We start from the raw sequence: 13,593 nt of genomic DNA on the forward strand, positions 1-13,593 counted from the left end.
CATACATACACACACACACACACACACACACACACACACACACACACACACACACACACACACACACACACACACACACACACACACACACACACACACACACACACACACACACACTGTATATGGGATCATTTCATGTTTGGAAAATTAATATTAGAGCAACATGAAAATGGGGCAGTTGGTTTTCAGTGCACCTCATATATCCATGTGCTGGTATTTCCCAGGCATATTCATACAATTATTCATTCACTGTGTTGTAGTATTGCAAAATTTTTGAAAAATCAATCTGTTTGTGGTTAATCCAGTGAATTAAATGACTGCTAGGTAATTCATCAAACTGCAGCAAAAATCTAATAAAAATCCAAATGACCATACAGCAGCCCTGCTCATTGCAGTCTAATGCAGCCAGAGACATTAAAGTATTAATGGTATTATAAAATCTCTGCTGTCAAACATATCATCTTATGGTATGTATCATCACATCTCCCTAAATGAGAGTAGTGAACCAGTTTTTTCTTTCCCCTAAATACACCAGGAGTTAGTTGTTTGCATTGTTGTTTCACTTACTGAGAAATTAAAAAGACCACACCTTCTCAGTGCTATAATGTTCCATACACCAGAATCAGATTGAAAACACTTCCACTCAAGTCAGTCTGCAAAGACATAGCTCTCCTTTGTGTTTTATGGAAATCAAATGTCAAAATTGACTAACTGGATTCCCCCAAAGCCTCCCCAGTAATCTTGCCCTGAAGCTTCTGACATTCATGCAAAGGTGAAGACAAACTGTCTTTAGTGATTGGTGCAATATTGCCCTTGGGGTTAGAGCACCTGCCAATCAGCGGTCTTGCAACACAGCTGGGATTCTGATCCAGATTTTCTCTGTCGAGTGTGTTTTTATTCTCAGGAACCAGAAGAAAGAAAGGAAGAAAAAAAAAGAAACAGAATAGGAATGAATACATGCAGAATGTCCTAAATCATAGCATATTCTATATTATATTCCATTGGGTTAAGTATGGAAGTCTTATTATTTTCCTATATTCATTATATGCACTGTAAGTGCAAATTCTGGCATATACACGTGTTTGCTTGCTTCTGCCAATTAAAATAAGTACAACTTAGATATAAAATAATGTGAACACCTGCATAAAATGAGCCATAAAAACAAGGTATTTTGAAATTCTACATGTGTGTACCATATTAAGAATCTACTGTATGAAGAACATACACACAGAGAGCAGAGTGGTACTTCATTTCTACAAAGACCAGGAAAGAAGCAGAAGTATGTGTCTAATAAATATTTTCCTTTTTATGATGTACTTCACTGTTGACATGTTTTGGTAGTTGTGAGTTTGTTAGTTGAAGTGTTATAAAAGTAAAGTGTGTGTGGGGGGAAAAAAAAAAGAGGAAATGTCAAACTGGGCTCACTGCCAGCTGCGCCACTGGCAGTGTACATCTTAAAACAGCATAAAGATATCTCAGAACATAGTTCAGATCATGTATCACTTCCTCTGAGACCAATTATCTGTTTTTCCTTCTTAAACAAGCTACTCTCAATTTCCCTTCTCATTAAAAAAAACAAACAAAAACAAACAAAAAAAAAACATTATAAACCGTGTGAGGGAATGAATTATTATGTCAGGCATCTAAGAACTTTATTTGTTTTGAAACGTAATATCTCAGAAGTGTTGCCAGTGAAATATACAAAAGACACAAAAACTCTTATTCCCATATGGCCAGTGAAATATTGATCATCCTCTTGAAGTTTGATTTTGTATGACTCATGTTTTGTGTCATGCTGCAATCAATAGATATGATGAAAAAAGTCCTTGTTTTTCTTTGCAAAGAGCGCGACTACCACTGTTGACACAATCATGGAAGATGCATGTATACTTCTTCTTCTCTCCGCTCCTTCTTTGCTTTTGTCACCAAACAAAAAAGACACATCCTAAGTGGTCCTGTCATGTGTCTTGTCATGTGTCTCGTCATGTTGTATGCTTCTTAGGAGTACAAGAAAGACCTATACACATCAACAATATGTAACTCTTGAACTAAAGTTGTGAAAAAGTGAGGCAAGTACATTGCAAGGTCTTAAATCAGCACTCGACAGCTCAGGTGTTTTGCTTGTCTGCCACTGTGAATTGTACCTCTGGGAGATGGAATGACACCCTTTACCCTCCTTCCACCGTCGACCTTGAGCGGGAAAACCAGCAGAGAGATTGGGATTGGCTCCAGCCCAAACTTGAATAGTCATCTGTCCTCCCCAATCAGTCAGACTTTCCCTCTTAAAACAAGGTCAAAGTACCAAGTGAAAACATACAGGTGTAATACACAGGTGTCAGGGTAAAGTAAAAGGAACGTTGATCTTGCCAGAAACTCTTGTTGGATGTACCATCGCCGGAGAGACAAATGTAAGGACACTTATTCCTGAACACATGTTGAGATATGAAATAATGGTCGTGTCAGCCATCAATGACAGTTAGTGATAAGTGCGAGAAAGAAGTACTTGCTAATGCAGAGACGTAGATAGCAATTTCAGACTCAGCAAGAGTCTAGTATGTGTTCAGGTCTGTTCTGATGTCACTCAAATCTACATGTGCTCCTCAATTATCCACCTGCCAACTGCCCCAACCCCAGGCTTCTATTCAATTTGAAAAACCACATCTGCCTGCACCTGCATAAAACCATTATTTCTCAGTCAGTGGGCTACTGCACGTGATATTATTTTTAGCTCTTTCAATAAACCTCACACATTGTCACAACACTAAAGTATGCCAGCCATAACTGAAACCTGCTGTTTTTATTTAAAGCCGCGCCAAATAACATTTATTATATCAATAATGGAAAAAATGTGAAAGGTGTTGTAGTGACAAATCCACAGATAATACCACCAACTCTGCAGTTCGCCTCAGCTTTACAGAGTGTTTTGCTGTGTTTCTGCTCATTTCGATTTTAACGCCCGCAACTTTATTGTTTTGGTTCACTCTTGATGCATAAGCATTGTTTCCAGTGCAGCAGGCGGCACAGCTATAATCAGCAGACAGACAAAAGGTGTGTCTTAATTCAGGGGCACCATCCCTTGAAGACTGCATTTGAAGATGGCGTCACAGCGGCGTGACAAAGCAGTCCCACTTCGAATGCTCCTTCAAATGCGGCTCAGTAATTAATCACTTTTCAAAAAGTGAATATGGTGGACTCCGCAAATAAAACAGTGGCGGAGGACAGATAGGAAATTTTCTGTATATCAGACCATCTCATTTGCAATCTAAGTGGTCTTCATGGGCCATGCCTTTGTAGACTACATCCTCCGAAGGATGCGACCTCTGAATTGGGACACAGCTAATGTCAACTAGCGAACTAGCTTGCTGGTGCAGAAAATGGAGAGTTAAGCAGCTTATTGGTGGAAACCAAAACAGAGCTAAAATGCGAGTGAATGTTGGACTTTAATTCATCAGGAGGACGCAAATTCAACTCTAGATGAATGCTAATGTTGCGCCCTGTCTGTTTGTTGATGTTTGCCATAAAGGTGACGAAAGTCAATGTTGTGTTTACAGCTTGTTGTGTTTGTTCTCCCAGAATGGCCAAAAAAAAAATCTATCAACACAGGTTTAATCTTGCATGTAAAGTTGTGACCCTCAGGTTATGTAGGTAGTAGCAGTGGTTTGTAGTTATATAATAATATGTTGCTTCGACTGAATACAACAAAAACACCTCCAGCATATAGTATGCAACAATATATTTTACAAATACCATTCCCACAGATTTAATTTTAGTATGAAGTACTAGAATTTCTGGAATATCAAGAATATTATGGCTGCCATGGAATTCACTGATGAGAGATTTGATGCTATTTTGGGTGGAAATTCAAGATGCTCACCAACCTACCTACGTTTCTAGTCTGTGTACACGGAACAGAAGACACCAAACACACAGCAGATGTGGGGTTAAATCACGTGAGCTCCTCAGGTAATTCTAGTTCAGTGCTAATGTGCTTATATTTTGAGGGAAATATCTACAGTGTTTAGATCTAATAAACCTCATGGCTCCACGGCTCACGTGTTTGTTTGTTCACTCATCTGATGACTTTATTGGTCATGTTTAGTTGATCTGACCCCCGGTGGCCAAGTGGAGATATGGCTTTATGTACAGATGGCACTGAATCAAAATGACTCACTTCTTCTCTACAGTGATAAAGAGTAACAGGGGTGTTCTTTCTGTCCTTGTTTAAATGAAACAAGAGGAATTAAGAAGTAAACTGGTTTAAATTAAATTAAATTGTCTTTTTTGCCTGACACAAGACGCTGTGATCATTCTTGGACTTTTTATTTCCCTGAACCATCCCATTTTATCCAGCTAATGTAATCAACACAAATTCCTGCACACAGCCACACCTGGTTTGATCCACACACTTCCAGCTGAGCACCTGTATGTTTAATTCATGGACTCTTGTGGATCACTCCAAAGTCTTTTCTCTTTTTTTGGCTACAGCTAGTTATATAGACAGTGATGCCACATTTTCTCAGCAGACTGGAAACATGCAAAACAAAAGGCTGTCTCTGCATAAGAAAGCTTCATCAAAGTCTAAAGCAGCAGACCCGCAAATGAGCAATTGATTGATGCAGGTGACACACTGCTTCTTATTTCACCATGCCATTTTGCCTGTAATAGAAGGAAATAAAGAGGAGACAGGCAACAGGAGACATTCACAGGATATTCTAAATGAAAAACTCCACAGCTTGAGTCCTTGAACAGGAGACAGTAGCATATAACAACTTCAGATGAAAACATATTCATAATTAAGTCTCTTTCTAAGTCACTTTCCTGCCCTCTGTCAAAGAAGGGCTCATATATTAATAATCAAATCATATTAGATTACCAGCTATTAAATAATGCATTCAAAAGTATAACAAATGATTCTCAAAAAACAAAGCTGTTACTGGCTAATGGTTGACACTTCTGAACATTGCATGTGGAACCAGCACACGTATCTTGTTTTTTTTTTTAACATGTACAAACAGCCAGTTGCCCTTGCACTGCAGTACTTGTCGCTATAATGTCATGTTTCTGTCATATGGGATGGATGGTTGAGACTGGAAAGAATTATGATTTGCAAGTGTTACCCGTCACTGAGCAACTCAAGACAGTTGTATGATTGCACAGTTTGTTGCATGAGGGTTTTTAACAATATAACACTATATTCATTTAATATAGGCTAGGTTTAACTATGTTGGCTGATTTGAGGCACCCACGTTTGTTTGGTTCTCAGGTACATATAAATTAACAGGGTCAGCGTCAGATTTGTCAAAACTTTTGGAAAATTTCAAGTTTCTCCGGCAGATGTTGACGTGAATGTTGTTTAGAAGTCAGACAGTGTTAATTACAATAACTCCAACAGTCCAGTATGACATTGGTGGTGCTATACAAATAAAATTGAACTGAATTGACGTTTACTTCCTGTAAAGCTTAATATTTCCAAGGCATGCTTACAGGTATCACTGAAATACTACCATTTATCACCTGTGTATTGTTATTACCTGGTAGTATCCCAGTATGACCTGTTTTTTCAAAGATATTACTTAATACTCTGTTATTACCAAGTTGCCATGCTACATATCAACGGAAATAAACCCTAATATTACCAATATATTCTCCCTGTTATTACCAAAATATTACCCGGTACCAGCCCTTTATTACCTTACTGGGATGTACGTGCTACCACCAACTAAGCGTGAAATTAAAATTCCAACACATACTTCATGTACGGCTTCATAATCAGCCACTGTAACAAGAACTCTGAAAATTCTCTACAATAATAAAGTAAGCATGAACAAAGCGACAGCGGTGTATTGGTGTCAAATCGCTTCCTTATTAAGAAATAATAAAGCATACACAGTAACTTTAAGAGCGCCGAACATGACAATCAGCGGGAGTGATGGATGAAGTCGACTGTGGAGGAAGTGCGCGGTATAAATGCATTCCCCACCAGCTGAAGTTATTTGTTCTAGCATTCACTCGGTTATTCAGTCAGTCAGCAAAGGGAGCCAAGGTTTAAATCAATCCATTAGATCCATCCATCATCTCAGTATCTCAGTGGGAGACAAACACTGATGGATCTGCTCACATCGACTGGGGTTCAACCCTTAAAAATGGGGCTTGCTCCTGTGTCTTCCATATGCTCTAGAGAGCACACCCCCCTATGTGTTTGTGTGTGTGTGAGAGAGAGACAGAAAAAGAGAGTATATTTAGTTTGAATTGTTTGAATAAGTGTTTGCCTCCATTAGTTAGTTCTCCACTTCCATATCCCTGGCATTAAAAGGCACAATAATGTGTAAAAATGTATTTGAAAAAAACAAAAACACAAGACTGACACACTGTATACAGCAGCGGTGAAAGCAGAGCCATCGTGTTTCCTTGACTTTTTGACAGTGAGGACATGAACACTGCCAGTTCCTCTTTACTTTCTCTCGAAGCGAGGTTGCCAGGTTGCATCAAAAAGATAGTGTCATCTGTGAATGAGGTTAAACAACTCAATCTGTTTCTGAGCTAAATTCACTTATGCTAAATCAGACACTTGAATATTAGACTACATTAATATTTACTGGGTTGTTTGATGTATTTAGTATAATTTACATATACTGACAAACTATAGGATATCATACGGTGGCCCAGATTGGTCAAAACAATGCAAAAGCCACAACAAAAATGCAAAAGACACAACATGATTACAAAAGACACAACACAAATGCAGCCTTGGCTACTCACTATATTGTGACTGGGCAAGTTTCTGAAGCAGTATGACAAGCAAGTGAAACATTGTTGCTAGAAAACTGATTAATGTCATTATGTGATTGTCACAAATGAGTAATGTTTTTCAATGTATTTTTTATACGCATATACTTTTGTTTTTGCTCACCTACATTGTGATTTAATTCCCGTTGTGGCTTAACTTGCATTCGTACTGTGGCTTTTGTGTTCCTGTTGTGGCTTTTGTGCTCGTGTTGTGGCTTTTGTGCTCGTGTTGTGACTTTTGTGCTCGTGTTGTGGCTTTTGTGTTCGTGTTGTGACTTTTGTGCTCGTGTTGTGGCTTTTGTGCTCGTGTTGTGGCTTTTGTGTTCGTGTTGCGGCTTTTGTGTTCGTGTTGTTGCATTTGCATTCATGTTGTGGCTTCTGCATTGTGTTGACCCATCTGAGCCACTGTAATATTATGTGTCAAGGTTGGTAAAACCTTATATGGTGGAACTTCTTTGTGTCTTAATGTGCAGGAAGAGAAGGAAAATATGAACTTTTTAAATCTGCTGTCATCTTAAGTCTACCACATCTGATAATAATAAGTTAACAGATAGATAAGACAACCTAACAACTATCTCACAACTTTTGTGACAGTACTAATGAGAAGTTAAAAATAGAAGATGAACAATTAACCAAATACCTCATTAGCAGCAGCTCTTCTTTTCAATATACACTCTAAAACAGTCTAAGGGTTTGAAGAGATGAAATGATTCAAATCTATGTGTGACACAGTGATCAAGAGAGACAAAACCAAATAATGACAGATATTCTCTGAAAATAGGATCAACACTTAAGTGCGTCATGACTGAGTAATATCCCAAGGAGCCAATCAAAAGTCAAGAATCAAGGAAAAATATACTGTATATAAAAATAGAATTGTACCTATTGCACCAATAGTCAAATGTAGCTAAGCGCAACTGGTGACATTTGTTTTAGAAATGTTAAGTTACTCTTGCTAGACTCTTTTTCAGTTTGATAGAGTGAGTCTGTTTCCTTGTCTCCTAAAATTTTTGTGTGAGTAATGCTAAAGACTTACACTGTTAGAGGGTAAGTTGTCAGTCTATGGCAGCATAAGTGTTTAGACTATTTGCTCCACACTAATCCAGAAGATACATTATTATATTGTCTGTAGTTACATACAGGTAAATAATCACCAGCTTCCACTGACTCTGAATTACTTAAGTTGATATATGTAACTTGAGTCTGTTCAGTGATTCATGGATGCCCTGACTTAATAGGTATATATGCCACTGGTGGCTGTATAACTTAACCAGTTCATGAGATGCATGCCCAAGGGAGGTTGTAGCCGATTGCTCCACACAAATGAAGTACTCATACTACTTGCCAGCATTGTGACTTACTGAAATGCTAGTAATGCTAGCTTAATGAGTGAATGCAATGCTTTGTACAATGCTAAATTGGTGCACTTGGCAAACAAGCTGGTTTTACACTGTAGTGTATACCTGAGCAGCACATACATATATATTGTGTCCTATCAACACAAAAAATGGAATCATAGAAATAGTGACGCAGGCCTCCTATTCACCATTCATCCACCCAACACAACACAACACAACACAACACAACACAACACAACTTAGGGTCAAGAGGTTGCTTAATTAGCCAGTATCAGTGATGTTTGGCTCAACTCAATAAAATTATGTATTATTATATAAGGTTAGAGTAAACCTAATTAAACAATTAAAGGAAAACGAGTGAACACTTCATGTATCTTTGAAATATGTTGTACTTTGTAATATCTTGGCATTCAAGACTCAAACAAGGAAAGGAGGAAATAAGAAGAAGCCGTCCCAGCATTATCATCAAAATGTTAATGTACCATTTCATACTAGAATGAACATCACAAAAATACAAAACAAGTCATGTACCCAGAAATAATTAATTATTCACAATGAGTATAATATGAGATCCACTTGCCTTCAAATGTTCTTTGAAAGTGTTTTTTCAGGTTCACTAGGAGGTCCCACAGCAGCACTGCCTCTATCAAGGTAATCAAGTAAAACTGTGAACCCGTGTGCAGGTAAGATAAGTACTCGACAGAACAAAAATGAAAATAGGCTGTTAAAAACTGTTATTTCCCTACAGCCTGTGATGATAATGAGCTCCATATAGTTACAGTACTGGATAAAGATGACCTTGTCTCATCAAGGATATTTGGACATACTGTAAGGAGGAGCCGGGGAAAGGAACCATCTGCTCTACCATGTGAGCTACTGTTTGTGCTCAGGTCCGATGCTAATCAGGTATTATAGATACTAACTATAAAGCCTCACCTTTGAAACTACCAGTTCATTCTCACATCTAAAGATCAAATGTAAGGATCAACTGTTTACATTAAGAATCTGTATGTGGAGGAAGAGGTGAAAAAATAATGAAATCTGAAGTGAAGTGTGGCACATTTTCACTCATATCCAATATTATTTTTTTCCACATAGATTTGTTTCGCATCATTCGTCCAGCCACAGCAGATAAAGTCTGTGACCTTTCCGCTGTTTCATGGTATGCAGAGCGGGTGGCTATTAGAAAAGTAGTTGAACCTAAGACTCATGATAAAACAGCTGTTAGCAGTAGCTGAGCCTGAGAACTCAAGCCCTGGCTTTGAAGGAAGGATAAGGATCAGTCAGCAATGAGACCACCGCCTCTCGCCTCTGCATATCTAACTCTCATCGCTCTTTGTTGGGCAGCAGCTGCAGTGGAAAAATTGACTTAGAGCTCAATCTCAGCTGATATGTGGAAACCCATGCTGCCACCAGACAAGGCTCAAGGGCTAGATTTATGACATGAAACATGTTTCTCACTTAATTTCTTTTTTAAACCAGATAAGGCCTAACCGTACCTATATCAATATAAAATTAAGACAAATCTGACAATGGCAACAACAGACAAACTAAAAACATAAAACTTATTTATTTAAACCTGTAAAAAAAAAAAAGAAAAAAAAAAGAATCCAGTCACATTCCCCCTCTTTTATCTGACTTAAAATCAGATCAAGCCCATAAGCATTACTCATCCAGGCATCCAATGACTAATAGCATTGTTTTGAAAAAGGCAGTATGCAACCACAATGTTGCACACCTCCGTGGCATGAAGGAAAAGTCCAGCTCTTTGTGTGCCAAAAGAGTTTAATTCTGAGGATGTAAATCGTGCACTCAACAATGCCTCTCAGCTGTTGTGGGAAAGGCTGTACTTACTATATGGAATTGAATGAAATAAGTAGCCATGGTTGAAGAGGATATCTACCATTGCCTTTGAGACCAACTCAATACATCCCACATGTACATACAACTGTATACCTATTATAGTATGCGACTACAATCCTACAGTATAAGAGTTTGAACAAAAAATACAAAACAGTGGCTGTTGCTGCAGTTAGAAATGAATAAATAAAGTACTTCAGAAGAATCAAAAGGTTGTTGAGTACATATATCAAACAAGACATATATATATATATATATATATATATATACACACACACATACAGCCTTTAAAGAACCGTCACAGTGACATACCTCCCTTTACAGCACAGTTATTAAATTAGCACTTCACTCACTGTGTTTTTCTGTAAAAACAGTAACATGCATTGACAGCTGTGACAAAGGCACAGTTGGCAGTGTATTAGGAACACGTGGCTGAAACGAATGCAACTGAATACAACAGTCCTACAATACATCCTGCCAAAAAAACTAATGTTGAGTTTTTATTGAAACAGTTTTAGAGAGGTATTGATTCATCTTTATGATCATTTCAGAGGATGTAGTTTGTGGTGCTGTTGAACTGTATTGCATTACACTGAGAGGTTTTCCTGTTATATTATATTATACTGTATTAGACTGCATTACTTTCAGCTAGGTGTACCTGATACTGAATCTATATTTTTCTGCAGGCCTGTAGGGAAGGTGTTGTTTAACACCAGGTTGGTGACAGGTTTGTGCAACATCTCTGCAGCTGACTTTTGACTGTAATTGTTTCAATTAGATTTAATACTGTTTGACAGGAAGCGAGCGTTTGCTACTGAGAAAAAAAAACTGCATTCATGGTGCTTCAATGTGCATGGAAAGCATGGTGAACAGAATATTTCCATGCAGTATTCAAATTAAAAAGAAATTTAAATGCTGTGGTTGCATATTTGTGGCCGTATTTGGACTGCTCATTACACTGAGCAACAGTATGTTTCCTTTTCCTTCCTATAAGATGGTAACCTAAAGTTGTGCTCCATAACCTAGCTGCCAGTACATCACAGCAGGGAGATCACTGCCTTTAAAAGGGGTGAGAGTTACTAATTTGTTATTAATTAATTACACATGGACGAGAGGTGCCACATGAATAACAAAAGTTTGAATCCAAATATTTGTTGCACTGCAATCAAGACTGGCCATCTCAGCAACAGACAGGTTACTGCAACATCCTTACACTGCAGAAACAGGCCTGTTAAGGTGAGAAGCTTCATCTATATCCACTTATACTGGATAAAGATGAACTGGTCCCATCAAGGATGTTTGGACCTGCTGTTCGGAGCTGGGAAAGAAACCAATGGACTTCATTGATTAAGGAAACCCATTTACCATTCCAGTGATAATGTACAATAATGCAGGGTAATGCCGGCTTCCAAATGCACATTGGGTTTGCTTCTCATTAAGTCATTGGGGCATTGAGAGAAGGCAGCAAACAAGGGGGAGAGAGATACAACAAAGGTGTCTGTCTGCACTCAAACTGCTGCTGAGTTATGGGAATGCCTGAGACTTTGTTTCTAAATGTAGAAACTTGGAATACTAGCTACTTTATATGATAAGATAAGCTGTTGTTATGGTAGGCCAGGACAGAGGTTTCAGCAGCATCCTCAGACTTATGTGTTCCTAAACTAGACGACGGATTGCCTTACAAATGGGCCAAGTTAGTCCTGAAATCCTTTACTTTGACTATGGATTGGTTTCAACCTTCTGGGCAGGGAAGAGATCTATATTTTGCAGACACTGTCGTGCAACAGTTATTGCACGTAAAGCTGCATGCCTGTGGGGACTGTTACAGGTTTTACAGACTTTAAGAATCACTCCTTGGTGCACTGTCTGTACCTTCTCTAATCACCCCCTTTACTTCCTGCCATCACCTTCTGTAATCAGGCAAACTTGGCAGGTTTCATTGGGGAGTGAGGAATGCAGAGCACAAAGGACCAAAGGGTGCTGCAGTGAAACATCTGCTGAGATGGTTCGGAGCTACACTTTGTGTCAGATCATGTCACTGGCAATTACTGTAAATTGCATCAGTGTACTACTGTGCAATGCTTGATATAAACTACCTCACTGCCACAGGACTTGTAATGCCTACGACTGTTCATGGCAGTAAGGCAGTAAACACAGACATGGCATGATTGTGCGCTGATGGGTGATACCACTGAATTTCAGGCAGCAGAGTTGTTTCAGTGTTAATAAGACTATTATACAGCAGTGCAGTCGGTTTCTGCACAGCAGTGAGTTTTGCAAACTGTAATAATTATCTCGTTCTCAAATTTCTTTTAAACTCTAAAACTGATAATTAAAAAAAAAAAAAAGCTGATATAACTGAAGTTTTTCCATCATCTCAGCGTGATTTCACATGTGTAGCTGTTGACATCATCACACTTAGTTCAATTCATAACATCAGGATTGTTAATTAATTGTAATTGGCTGTTGCTGAACATCTTCCCCCGCTTGGTGATTGTCCAACCAGCTTAGCAACCATAACTAAGCCCAGCAGGCCTGTTAAGCTTTGGATTCCTCCGTATAGACTGTTTTCACAGCAGGCATTTTGGCTTGTCATAGCACGAAAAACAAGTGTTACAGATGACATTAAAAATGACTACATTTCATGTAGGTGAGCTAGTTCTTGGGTACTGGTATCCATGCATGCTGCGTGAAACTAAGTCATTGTTAACGAAATTTGTTCCATCTTTGCTTTCTCTGCTATGACAAGTCAAAACGTCTGCTGTGGAAAAGTCCCATTGAAGCTCTGTGTCAAGCTCTTCAAACTATATCTACAGAGTTTTGGGGGTGGTGTCTTTTTTCAAGCTTTTCCTAAACCAAAAACACAAAGAGAAAAAGAAAAGTGTAAGGAATAAGGAATGTATTAAATGGTTGTTTATCTGCTCTAACATACTGTTGTGGCTATCTAGCTTAATACCTACATTACTAGGTGAGCATTATTTGCAAAGGAGCAAATTATTTACTAATAATTAGTTTGTGGGGTTACTGTTTACATTAAAAAGATGCCATGTGTATAGCCATCATATTTAAATTTTGCTATTGCTTCATAGCCAACATTAGCAGAGTAGTAGCTTTCTCCAGAGGGGGAAAGTAACGCCATTGTTAACTTTTGTCTCTATCACATCTTTTCTTCAGTTACCAAGCTAACCAGCTAGCCTGTAGCAACATGTTCTACGTCAACCAGCAACGATTGGTTTGCCAGAGCTGAAGAGGGAAGGGTGGGGAAGGGTAGTGATGGAGATGGAATGGGCTACAGCAACTAGGTGTTTGACGGAGGTTATGGTGGAAAAACATAGGAAGCGTCCAAGAACAGTTTCTAATCCTCAAGATAAAAAAGAAACTCTATGTTCAGAGGAAGGATTACACTCTAAAAGGAGAAAGCAATTGACAGCTAGGACAAACTTGGATTACAATTGATGTGGCTTTTCCACAGTCATCAGGGCAAACATAGATGCTGCCTCACTGCTCTTGGACAGGGTGGTTTAATAACTCCTTATTTCAAAGCAAATCAGTTGGAAAAAAAAGCTAGTGACAGCATTTTTTTTAACAA

The sequence above is a fragment of the Seriola lalandi genome, unplaced genomic scaffold, assembly GCF_002814215.2.
Source record: "Seriola lalandi dorsalis isolate HSWRI2012SDOR001 ecotype SW California unplaced genomic scaffold, Sedor1 jcf7180002054695, whole genome shotgun sequence".
Classification (NCBI taxonomy): domain Eukaryota; kingdom Metazoa; phylum Chordata; class Actinopteri; order Carangiformes; family Carangidae; genus Seriola; species Seriola lalandi.